Genomic DNA, 13,547 nt, shown 5'->3' on the forward strand with positions numbered 1-13,547 from the left:
TGCTGACGCCTTTCGGGACAACTCTTTATCTTTGCTGGGAATGCAGCCCCGCCCGGCAGACCGGGCAGGGCGCAAATTGGCCGTCCCTTCGGGCAGCGGCTGGGCATTCCATAAAGTAGATCCTGCAGTCGGGGATCCGCAGCCGAAGCGGCGCGGACTCACCAAGTTACCCCTCAGCTCTTCTCGGGCTTGGAGAGAATTTCTCCCAAAGACAGCCTGCTGACTGCAGCCTCCAAGGTCCGCCCCAGCAGTGGCACTTCCCGCGCTTCCCCGCCGCCGTCCCCTCGACATGCGGGTCACGCCTGGCTCCAGATCAGCGACTGCGGTGAAGGACAGCAATCTTGTGGTCCCCAGAACCGCCAGGCCTGTCCTTGGGGGGCTGGCTGGGGACCGTTGGCGCCACCAGGATGTGGAGCAGGCATGAATCATCCTAAAGGGTGCGACCCCCTGAGCTGCGATGAATTCTGGACAGGCCCGGAGGATGCAGAAGCTTCTTTCTTCCCATTGCCGCCCAGCTCCCCCCCCCCCCCCGCCTGCCCTTTAAGTACCCAGGTCAGACCCTGCAGGCTCTTACCTAGAGAAATGGGAGGCGCTGGTATAGGATGGAAGTGACCTGCTGGCTTGGCAGTAGCCTGTATGAAAAAGCTGGAGTTCAGAAGAGGGCTACCAAGAAGGCGAGGGGTGTGGCAGGGGACGGTTTGAGGGTCTGGGTGTGTTTGGGGTGCAAAGAGAAGGCTGAGGGGAGGTAGGCCAGTCCTCTTCTGATATCTCAAGGGTTATTCCACAGGAGAGGGCGTGGCCTTTCTTTCTTGCCCGGCATGGCAGGACCGGAGCCTGTAGGTTGAAAAGGCAACGGCCGGGGGGGGGGGGGCGGGGAAGTGCGGAGGGTTGGGAGGGCCAAGTGTCTGACTGAGACTGTATTATATCTCTTGATCCAGGCTGAATAGATGACGCGAGGGAAGTCCTCTCCTGGGTCTTGGAGGCTGTTGTTATTTATCCATCTATTTACTGTATTTGCTGGCCTTTTGGTTTGGTTTGGTTTGTTGTTTGAGGGATGCGAATCAGTCTTGACTCTACTGACTGCCTGGACACATCTCTGCAGTCTTCTGGGCCACGTTGGTCTTGCCTCCTTCCCAGGGCTGAGAGAGAGTGCCTGGTCCAACGTCACCCAGCTGGCTTCATGCCTAAGGGAGAGCTGGAACTCAAGGCTGCCTGGTTTTTAGTCCTGTGGCTTTAGCTACTACACCAAACTGGTTTTCCACTGGACGTTTAGGCCAGTCCAGTCCTGAATGACTCTGAATGGCATATATTCCAACCTCTGAAAGTTGGACGGCAGTCTGAATGACGATGTGGTGGAAAACTCACCAAAACAAAGACCATCAATTGGAGAGGCTCCAAAAACTGTTTGTTTTCTCAGGCTCTCAAGGTACAGTGAATCTCTGGTTTCTTGCACTCAGGCAAGTCAAGAGCAAACCCCAAGGTTAAATCAGTTTTTCATACAATGTTGATCAAAGATAATTTGAGCACATGTATGCATTAGCAAAAGACTCCAAATGCCAAAAGAACTGCTTTACAACTGATAAGGATTCAAGATAACAGGAAGAGACACACAGGTATCGTTCATAGTGTGAAGACGCTATATACCAGTGTTTTTCAACCTTGGCAACTTTAAGATGGACTTCAACTCCCAGAATTCCCTAGCCAGCACCCCAGCCAACATTGGCTAGAGAATTCTGGGAATTGGTCTACACATCTTAAAGTTGCCAAGGTTGAAAAACACTGCTATAAACATATTTGAATTGTAACATAGCAGCTTTCATTCACAAGGGATGTCAAGACTCTAAGAATTAGTATACAAGCTGATCCTGTAAGGAAGGAGAAAGATAAGGAAGCAGCATTACACATCTTGAATCTGCAGCTTCTGCTAAGAGTTTCTTTGGATTGTGGCAGCATAGAAGTATGTTTAATAAATAAATGAATTAATTCTATAGGCATTTAAACCACTGGCAGCATATTGGCACCATTATAAAGTTCCATACTTAAAAGAACTACCAAATACAACTAAAGCTTCTAAGCGGCACTATGGCTGTATAACAAAATAATTATAGAGAAGTATAACCAATTAAGCTAAAATCCTTATTTCAGTTCTCCACAGGGAGGAACAAATTCAGGCTCAAACAGAGGAAGACAGAGTGGCTGTAGGTATGAATGCTTTTCATTCCAAGAATATTCCATTTTTGATACTGGACAGGGTTGCACTTCCTCATGCGGAATTCATTCCTAATCTGGAGGAGGTCCTACTTGATTTGCAGCTCCTGCTTGAAGAGTAGGTGGCAGCTGTGGCCAGGAGAGGCTTTGCACAGTTACAACTGGTATGCCAGTTACCATAAGAGCACCTAGGAACTGCTCAGAGCCCTTTTGGGGTTGGAGTGGCATATGAGACATAGTAAATAAATAAATAAACATAAATAAACGAAAGGGAAGCAGATTCAGGTTAGATAGCAGGAAAAAAAATATGGTAAGGCTTGTCGATCCGTGGAATAGGTTGCCTCATGAAATGGTATGCTTTTCTTCACTGGAAGCCTTCAAAAAGAGGGTGGATAGCCATCGTCCCAAAATGCTTCTGTAAATCCTGAACCAAGCAAGGGGTTGAAGCAAATTGCCTCCCAGAATCCAACTCTTATGATTCTATTAATACATCTTGTGGCCACAGGGTGCACACAGGGGCTTTCATACTATGGCTTCGATTGTCTTCTCCAAAACTGAAGCTCAACACCAGGCACACTGGGTGGCCTTCCATATCCACCAAGCTGTACCTGTTCCTTAAGAAACTCTACCCCTGGTTTGGCTGTATCCTGAATGACAGTCAGAGATTTGGCCTTACCTGTGCTCCTCTTCTGCATGGGACTGGGAAGAAGCCCAGGAGAATCTTTATTCTAAAGGTTGAGGCTGGAAGTAACAGTGACTCTGGATACTGAAATAGCACTATAAAAGATTTGAAGACTGTGCATTTATATGACAAAATGTTGTTTTTGTCTTCAAAAAAAGGGGAAAAGAAGAAAACTATAGATACATCAGCACTATAGTGATGATTGATTGATGGATTATGTGCCATCAAGTCATTGTCGACTCTTAGCAACCACATAGATAGATTTTCTCCATGACAATCCGTCCCCGTCCTGGTCCTTCTGGTCTTCCAACTGTGCCCCACTGCCATTGTAACGGAGTCCATTCATCTTGCTGCTGGTCGTCCTCTTCCCTTCCACCTTTCCCAGCATTAGAGCCTTCTCCTAAAAGATGGGCCTTCACATCATGTGTCCAGTGTAGGGTAATTTGAGCCTGGTCATTTGTGCCTTGAGGGAGAACCCTGGGTTGATTTGTTTGATGATTCATTTGTTTTCTTGGCAGTCCACAGTATTCTCAGGAGTCTTCTCCAACACCAAAGTTCAAAAGCATCAATACTGTTTATATCCTGCTTCTCCAAAGTCCAACTCTGATTTCCACAGAATGCTACAGGGAATACCGCGGCTTGCATGATCCTGATCTTGTAGGTATAGACACATCACAGCATTTGAATATCTTTTTGAAGGCTTTCGTGGATGCTCTGCTAAGTGCTAGTCTGTGGTGCATTTCTTGATTCTTGTTCCTTTACTGCTGATGATTGATCTTAAAAGACAGAAACTATCCACCACTTCAGTATCTTCATTGTCAAGTTTAAGGCTGGTTGTTTCACCTATTGTCATTAGTTTGGTATTCTTTATATTTAATTTTAGTCCCATTTTTTCTCAGTGCTCCTTCACTTTTATTACTAGAGCCTGCAGATCTTTTGCACTTTCAGCTATCAGGGCAGCATCATCAGAATAGTGCAGGTTATTGATGTTTCTTCCTCCAGTTTTAAAACCACACTCATCTTCTTCCAATCCAGCTTTCTTTAATATATGTTCAATATATAGGTTGAATAAATAAGGGGACAGCATACAGGCTTGTTGCATTCCTTTGCCAACCTGGAATCAATCTGTTTTACCATATTCCTGACCTGTTTATAAGTTTCTTATGAGGACAATGAATAAATTCAAAATTATATTGATCCATTAAAATGGAATAAAAGAATGAAATCATAGACAAATGCAAAATCTTTTATAGGTAGTCCTTATTTAGTGACCACAACTGGGACTGGCAACTCAGTCGTTAAGAGAAGCGGTTGCTAAGTGAAAAATCATATGACCATGACTGTGCTTATGATTGTACTTCGGCTTTGCTTTGCTTTACAGCGTCAGAAGGATATGACCCCAAACAGCCTGGTGAGCCCAAATGGCGAGGAAGGTTTCTGGAACTTGACTCACGAGGAAGCTGGGTAAAAGGGCCAATCTTATAGCCCTTTTCCCCTACTCCCTTGCCTTTTGGAATGCTCACCCTGGCGCTGGGATGGTTAGCAAGGAGAGAATTAATGTTTGTATTTACCATCATTGGGGAGGAAGGGATTACAAGAGAGTAAGCAATCACACAATGGGGAATACACATTGAAAGGAATGCACTGGCCCTGGCTGTTTGCTTACCCTGCTCCTTAGGAGGCAAACAAAAGCCTTTAGTGTGAAATTGATTAGGGTCTTGTCAGTGTCAGGCAGGAGGATTCTAATCAGCTAATTAAGGTCACACAGCTGAGCTTGTTAACTTGCCCACTGCCCAGAGAAAAGCAGATCAGGAAGAGAGAGCTTGTTTCGGCAGTCTCTTGGCTCTGCCAGAGGAGAAAAAGGAAAAAAGGGCCCAGGACAACGTCTACTGACTGACTGTAATGGTGATCACATGACTGAGAGAGAGGTGCTGCGCAGGTCCAAAATGCAAACATTGGTTGCAAAGTTACTTTTTCATCACTGGGGTAACTGCGAATGGTTCCTGTCTGAGGCAGTTGCTAAATGAGGACTACCTGTACTTGGGAAGCCAATCAGATGGGGAAAACATGATCTGGCAACAGCACTGCAGAAAAAGATCTTGCAAGTAGTTGATTACAAATATGATTCTATATGTGTAATAGATAATAATAATCTATATTCTATAATATTCTACTTAATAATTGGAATTAATTCACAGGACTCCATCTCCACCTGGCATTTACAAAACACCTCCTGAAATGTGGATGTTCCTTAATCTTCAGTTGGATCAATACAGTAAAATCTTACAAACTTGCTTTTGAATCTTAGTGCTGCTTTTTAAAAATGTTGCATAACACCTACTTAGCTACCTCTGTTTTTTAAAAACTTAAAAAAAAATCCACCACTACCAGCACCATCATTTGGTGTGACCTGGAGACCAGCCACTAAGGCAAGCAAATGAATGGGGCTTTCAAGTTAAGATAAATGCAGAGAGAGCAGAGGCTGGAGATTAACTGGAAACCAGGAAGAGAATCTCTCTGGAGGGGTCAGGAAGACCTCGGAGAGAACAGTAAGCAAGAAAGGAAGCCGTGGGACTGGAAGTTGGATCCTGGTCCTTTGTTGGATTTATAGTCCACCTTTTGTTCAGGGGCACAAGGTGGCGTCTGCAACTCTCTCTCCTCCCTTTCTTCCATGCCACCAGAAGCCTGTGAGAGGCAGCGACTGGCTCAAGGTCACCTAGGGAGCTTCTGTGACAGGTAAACTAATCACACTTTGGCTTCTCTAGCTGTGAACAATTCATGAATATTAACCATGATGATCTCCTCGGCCTGTCTTCCCAGCATGGTGCACAATGAATGAAGACAAGACTGAGCCCCACTGACTTTGGGGAAAGTTAGCTCAGGATGGGCCTTCACAGCTGTTCTGTGTATTCCATTTCACGTGCATATGGCCTTCCTCCTCCTCCTCCTCCTTTCCACGTTCTATTTTTTTAAAAATGCTTTAACTAAACACAAGAAACAAAGAAAAAGAATACACAAAATTATAAAAGAAGAAAAAAAAGAAACAACAACAAAAGAAACAAAAACTTACAGGTGGTTGTTGTTGTTCAGTCATTGAGTCGTGTCCGACTCTTCGTGACCCCATGAACCATATTGCACCAGGCCTTCCTGTCCTTCACTGCCTCCCTGAGTTTGCTCAGTTTCATGCTCATTGCTTCAGTGATGCTATCTAACCATCTCACCCTCTGCCGTCCTCTTCTCCTTTTGCCTTCAATCTTTCCCAGCATCAGGGGCTTTTCCAAAGACTCCTCTCTTCGCATTAGGTGACCAAAGCATCTGAGCTTGAGCTTCATTATCAATCCTTCCAATGAGCAATCAGGGTTGATTTCCTTTAGGATTGACTGGTTTAATCTTCTAGCAGTCCAGGGGACTCTTAAGAGTCTTCTCCAGCACCACAGTTCAAAGCTATCAATTCTTCGGCGCTCAGCCTTCTTTATGGTCCAGCTCTCACAGCCATACATTACTACCGGAAAAACCATAGCTTTGACTATGCGGATCTTTGTCGGCAAGGTGACGTCTCTGCTTTTTAATATGCTATCTAGGTTTGCCATAGCTTTCCTCCCAAGGAGCAAGCGTCTTTTAATTTCATGGCTGCAGTCTCCGTCTGCGGTGATCTTGGAGCCCAAATAAATGAAGTCTGTTACTGCTTCCATTTCTACCCCTTCGATTTGCCAGGAATTGATGGGTCCAGATGCCATGATCTTAGTTTTTTTAATGTTGAGTTTCAAGCCAGCTTTCGCACTCTCCTCTTTCACCCTCATCAAGAGGCTCTTTAGTTCTTCTTCACTTTCTGCCATTAGGATGGTATCATCTGCAAATCTGAGGTTATTGATGATTCTCCCTGCAATCTTAATTCCGGCTTGTGATTCTTCCAGCCTGGCATTTCTCATCATGTACTCTGCATATAGGTTAAATAAGCAGGGTGACAGTATACAGCCTTGTCGTACTCCTTTCCCTATTTTGAACCAATCAGTTGTTCCGTGACCGGTTCTAACTGTTGCTTCTTGGCCCGCATACAGATTTCTCAGGAGACAGGTAAGATGGTCTGGTACCCCTATCTCTTTAAGAATTTGCCACAGTTTGTGGTGATCCACACAATCGAAGGCTTTTGCATAGTCAATGAAGCAGAAGTGGATGTTTTTCTGGAATTCTCGTGCTTTCTCCATGATCCAGCGAATGTTGGCGATTTGATCTCTAGTTCCTCTGCCTCTTCGAAACCCAGCTTGTACATCCGGTAGTTCTCGGTTCACGTACTGCTGAAGCCTAGCTTGTAGGATTTTGAGCATAACCTTGCTAGCATGTGAAATGAGTGCAATTGTGCGATAGTTTGAGCATTCTTTGGCATTGCCCTTTTTTGGAATTGGAACGTAAACTGACCTTTTCCAATCCCGTGGCCACTGTTGCGTTTTCCAAACCTGCTGGCATATTGAGTGCAGCACTTTAACAGCATCATCTTTTAGTATTTTAAATAACTCAGCTGGAATACTGTCATCTCCACTAGCTTTGTTGTTAGCAATGCTTCCTAAGGCCCACTTGACTTCACTCTCTAGGATGTCTGGCTCAAGGTCAGTGACCACACCAGCATGGACATCAGGGACATTAAGATCTTTCTTGTATAGTTCTTCTGTGTATTCTTGCCACCTCTTCTTAATCTCTTCTGCTTCTGTTAGGTCCCTGCCTTTTTTGTCCTTTATCATGCCCATCTTTGCACTAAACATTCCTTTGATATCTCCAATTTTCTTGAAGAGATCTCTAGTCTTCCCCATTCTATTGTTTTCCTCAATTTCTTTGCATTGTTCATTTAAGAAGGCCTTCTTATCTCTCCTTGCTATTCTCTGGAAATCTGCATTCAGTTGCTTATATCTTTCCCTTTCACCCTTGCTTTTCACATTCCTTCTTTCCACAGCTATTTGTAAAGCCTCATCAGACAGCCATTTTGCTTTCTTGCATTTCTTTTTCCTTGGGATGGTTTTAGTTGCTGCCTCCTGTACAATGTTACAGACTTCCATCCATAGTTCTTCAGGCACTCTGTCTACCAAATCTAATCCTCTAAATCTATTCATCACCTTCACTGTGTACTCACAAGGAATATGATCTAAGTCATACCTGAGTGGTCTAGTGGTTTTCCCTACATTCTTCAATTTAAGCCTAAATTTTGCAGTAAGAAGCTCATGATCTGAGCGACAGTCAGCTCCTGGTCTTGTTTTTGCTGTCTGTATAGAGCTTCTCCATCTCTGGCTACAAAGTATATAATCAATCTGGTTTCGGTATTGACCATCTGGTGATGTCCATGTGTAGAGTCGTCTCTTGTGTTGTTGGAAAAGAGTGTTTGCTATGACTAGCTTGTTCTCTTGACAGAACTCTATTAGCCTTTGCCCTGCTTCATTTTGTACTCCAAGGCCAAACTTGCCTGTTATTCCGATTACTCCTTGACTTCCTACTTTAGCATTCCAATCCCCTATGATGAAAAGGACTTCTTTTTTTGGTGCTAGTTCTAGAAGGTGTTGTAGGTCTTCATAGAACCGGTCAACTTCAGCTTCTTCGGCATCAGTGGTTGGGGCATAGACTTGGATGACTGTGATGTTGAATGGTTTGCCTTGGATACGCACTGAGATCATTCTGTCATTTTTGAGGTTGTACCCCATTACTGCCTTTCCCACTCTCTTATTGACTATGAGTGCAACTCCATTTCTTCTAAGGGTTTCTTGGCCACAGTAGTAGATATAATGGTCACCTGAATTAAATTCACCCATTCCCGTCCATTTCAATTTGCTGACTCCCAAGATGTCGATGTTCAATCTTGTCATCTCATGTTTGACCACATCCAGCTTGCCTTGGTTCATAGATCTTACATTCCAGGTACCTATACAATATTGTTCTTTACAGCATCGGACCTTCTTTTCGCTTCCAGATACATCCACAGCTGAACGTCCTTTCGGCTTTGGCCCAGCCGCTTCACTCTTTCTGGAGCTACTTGGAATTGCCCTCCGCTCTTCCCCAGTAGCATATTGGACACCTTCCGACCTGAGGGGATCATCTTCCGGCGTCATATCTTTTAGCCTTCTAACATTGTCCATGGGGTCTTCTTGGCAAGGATACTGGAGTGGGCTGCCATTTCCTTCTCCAGTGGACCACGTTTTGTCAGAACTCTCTGTCATGACCTGTCCGTCTTGGGTGTCCCTGCACGGTATAGCTCATGGCTTCACTGAGTTACGCAAGCCCCTTCGCCACGACAAGGCAGTGATCCATGAAGGGGACAGGTGTTTATTCACATACAAACATATGTACAATAAACATTTCAATAAATAGAAGTCATAATTTGTTACAGTCATCCATAGCTAATCTATATTAATCGATTCTGCAGATCACTGAATAGTTGGAGCCATATTCTTCCCGATGTTGAACAATAAGTCTTTTGGCACAGAAAATCCATTTCTTTGTCTGGATGTCAACACCCATGAGATAGAGATAAACCTCAGAAGAATATAAACATCTGAAATATTAAATCTCAAACTTGAGTTGATGCATATAATAACTTATTTTATTGTAAAGCTATAGTTACAAAATCTTGCACGTCTGAATGTGCTTCCCCCCTCCTCCCTCCCTTTATCTTTGTGAGATCTAGGGAGCATATGAGATGTTCAGGTTACAGTTCTGCCCCAGACTCAGTCCTCTTTTATCTGACCTTTCTCTTTGTAGCAGCTCTTCCTCACATCCCTCAAGGCCATTCCCTCTGCTCTCTACAAATATTATTTCTTGTGGAAAAAGATGTAATGTAAAAATTTATTGATGCTTTTGATTTTTTAAAACATCTTTTTTATTTGTCAAGTAAAAATTGCGAACAAAAGAGCAAAAAGAGAAACAAAAATGATATACATACACAAATGATAGTTGTAAAAGATTTTGAAAAAAAGATTTTTAAAAAGGCAAAACAAACAAAAATATTAAGAAATATATGAAAAGGGAATTCTGGTAGAACCCTCTCTCTTTTTCTCTCTCTCTTCCTCCCCATTCCCCCCTCTCCCCAGCCACTAATTTCTTCTTGAATATTTTTATACTTTGTTGTTGTTTAGTCATTAAGTCGTGTCCGACTCTCCGTGACCCCATGAACCATATTGCGCCAGGCCTTCCTGTCCTTCACTGCCGCCCTGAGTTTGCTCAGTTTCATGCTCATTGCTTCAGTGATGCTATCTAACCATCTCATCCTCTGCCGTCCTCTTCTCCTTTTGCCTTCAATCTTTCCCAGCATCAGGGTCTTCTCCAAAGAGATCTCTCTTCGCATTAGGTGACCAAAGTATCTGAGCTTGAGCTTCATTATCGATCCTTCCAATGAGCAATCAGGGTTGATTTCCTTTAAGATTGACTGGTTTGACCTTCTAGCAGTCCAGGGGACTCTCAAGAGTCTTCTCCAGCACCACAGTTCAAAGGCATCAATTCTTCGGCGCTCAGCCTTCTTTATGGTCCAGCTCTCACAGCCATACATTACTACCGGAAAAACCATAGCTTTGACTATGCGGATCTTTGTCGGCAAGGTGACGTCTCTGCTTTTTAATATGCTATCTAGGTTTGCCATAGCTTTCCTCCCAAGGAGCAAGCGTCTTTTAATTTCATGGCTGCAGTCTCTGTCTGCGGTGATCTTGGAGCCCAAATAAATGAAGTCTGTTACTGCTTCCATTTCTACCCCTTCTATTTGCCAGGAATTGATGGGTCCAGATGCCATGATCTTAGTTTTTTTAATGTTGAGTTTCAAGCCAGCTTTTGCACTTTTATACTTTACTTTGGACATTATTACTCATTTCTATTTGGATCATTTAAATTATTATTATTAAACAGTTTTTTCTTTTTTTTTCCAAAAAGCATATTCTAAGTGTTTTAGCTTGCTTTGCTGTGTGGTATGTTGTATATCAGGGAACCATTCTGGCTTGAATTTAGATAGGCTTCTGCTGTGAATATATGCAGTCAATTTTTCCATTGCCCTGTATTCTTCAATTTTTGTCTCCCAATCCTGTATAGATGACTTCTCTTTTTCATTGTTGTGTCAGATTGTTGCCACTGTAAATATATATCTTAATAATTGTGATGCTTTTCATTTGTATTCTCTGGGAGCATACCTAATAAAAACATTTGTGGAGTCCTTGGGGTTCTCTGAGCTTGGTTCTTTTCTTGCAAACGTTTCATTACCCGGCTAGGTAACATCACTGAAGATGTTACCTAGCCGGGTAATGAAACGTTTGCAAGAAAAGAACCAAGCTCAGAGAACCCCAAGGACTCCACAGTTCAACCCTGAGCTATACATATTTGCCTCCATTGCTAAAAACATTTGTGGTTTTAATTTGAATTTTATTTTCAGAATTTTCTGAATGTTGTACTTTTGAATCTTTTTGCATACATGATAAAACATTCCTTCTTTCTTGTGGCATTTCTAACATTTATTGGTGTATGACTTATCTATCTTGGCAATTGTTGACAGAATTATATACCATCTGTAGAACATTTGTGCTACAAACTTTGCCCCCTCCTTCAGACATTGGGTGGACTTCCAGGGAAGCAATGGCAGACTGAAGACGGCTCCACCAAGAGCAGAGCCGATGGCTGCAGCGAAAAGAGGAGCCGGTAAATAGATCAGCTCCCCAAACTCCTCTCCGGAGCAAAGAGAGGACCAGGATCACTCACAAGTGCTCCTTACAGAGGATCCCCGTGAGGAGATCGTAAAACAATGGTCTTAGGCAGGTTTCAGAGCTCTGGGAGCCAGGAAAAAGTCAACTCGCTTAAGCCACAGTTCAGAGCCTTCAAATGGACACTGGGTTCGCCCACTTCCTTTCTTAATCACTTCTATAAATGGCTTGTTAACTGCTTTTCGGATATTCAGAACCTTCAGAAGGGCAAATTTCATTACACCAGGTACTTCTCCTTCAATCCTCAGCAAAATAAGTTTCATGTAAGTTTAAGAACTTAAAAAAATATTCTGAAATAAACTGCAAAAGAGTGATTAGAACATTGATTTTGGAAAGTTACAAATGGACTAAGGGGCCAGATTGACTGAAAATAAGTTTTTGAAACTAATTATAAGAATTTTTCCTGTGGGTTGTTTAAAATCCTATTAAAAAATATATGAAAAATTTGAATCTAAATGTAAGTAATCTTTCCATGGGAAAATGTTGTGGATTAGAGAAAAACATGGTAAGAGGAGCCCTTGAATGCTGGTCACTAGAGGCAACCAGAAAGAACTGAAGATTATAATTAAAGGAGAAAAGACCCACTAAACAGAATGGAGAAAAGTATCAATAGAGGCGAATATGTGTAGCTCAGGGTTGAACTGTGGAGTCCTGCTCAGAGAACCCCAAGGACTCCACGGAGAAAAGTATTTTAACTCCAGAAGAACTCAAGGATATTTGGCAACAATGTACTCAGAACTTTCTCTAAAGATTGTCTGCTACTATAAAAAGAGGTTTAAAAGAGGAGACAGAAGAGGATACCACTGAGAATCAGGCTGTTTTGGATGTGGGTTTAAAAATGACAGGCTACAAGAATGATATGGACAAAGATGTTACACAGGACTTACAAATGAAATGGCTGATGTTTTAATAGCTAAAAGGGGCACACCAGTAATAAATCAGAAGAGTGACTTGGATGTGTGGGTTTCAACTCAGAAGTGATTTGAACAGCTTTCTTATCTTGGACTTACAAAAGAGATGTGTATTACTTATGAAGGAGTTCCTGAGAAAAGATAAAGAGAAAATGAAAAGAAATCAGCTTTTGGGACATTACTTAAAAGGAATAAACATCAAGATTTTTAAAAGTAAAAAGATGGAATGTAAAGTTGACTTATTTGATCAAGGTTAAAATATATATATATATTTTCTAGTAGCTTTTAATGGGTTTTCCTTGACCAGGACTGAATGACAAGGTTTTAAAGATTTGTTTATAGATAAGATATGGGAAGAAGAGTTTTTTTGTTGTATTTTTAGAGTTAGTGTTAAGCTATGGTGTTAAAATTGAAGGAAGGTGTTAAACTTGTGAAGAAGTTTCTGAGAGGAGACAAAGAGAAAACGATACTTGTGGGATACTATTTGAAGGGATTAAAGTATTTCAATATGTTGTTATTTCTGAAGGCTCTTAATGGAATTTTTCTTGATTAAGCTTGAATGTCGAAGCTTTAAATATTTGTTTATATATATAAGATATGGGAAGAAGAGGTTTTTTTAGCTGTATTTTTAGAGAAAAAGATAAGTTACTGTGTAGAGTAAAGGAAAATGAAATTGATTTGTTTAAGGTTAAAATATATACCTTGTTATTTCTAGTAACTTAATAGACTTTTGCTGATTAAGATTGAATGATGAGGCTTTATTATTTGTTAATAGGTAAAAGATGAGATATAGGATGAAGAGATCTTTGGTTGAAATGTTAGAGAAGGTGATAAGTTACTGAAATTGTTTGTACTTGTCTTGATGAAGGAGGAAGTCATTTCTTTATATACCTTTTTTCTTTATATTTTTTCTCCTTTCCCTCCCCCTTTTTTCTCTCTCTGCACTTTTTCTTTTTCTTTTTTTCTTTTTCATATTTTTCTTAATTTGTACTCATTTTTTATCTTTGTATTTTAAAACTTTAATAAAAAGTA

This window comes from Python bivittatus, unplaced genomic scaffold (genome assembly GCF_059951505.1).
Source record: "Python bivittatus isolate LINGU-HERP-01145 unplaced genomic scaffold, Pbiv_v1 ctg000570_np1212, whole genome shotgun sequence".
Lineage (NCBI taxonomy): Eukaryota > Metazoa > Chordata > Lepidosauria > Squamata > Pythonidae > Python > Python bivittatus.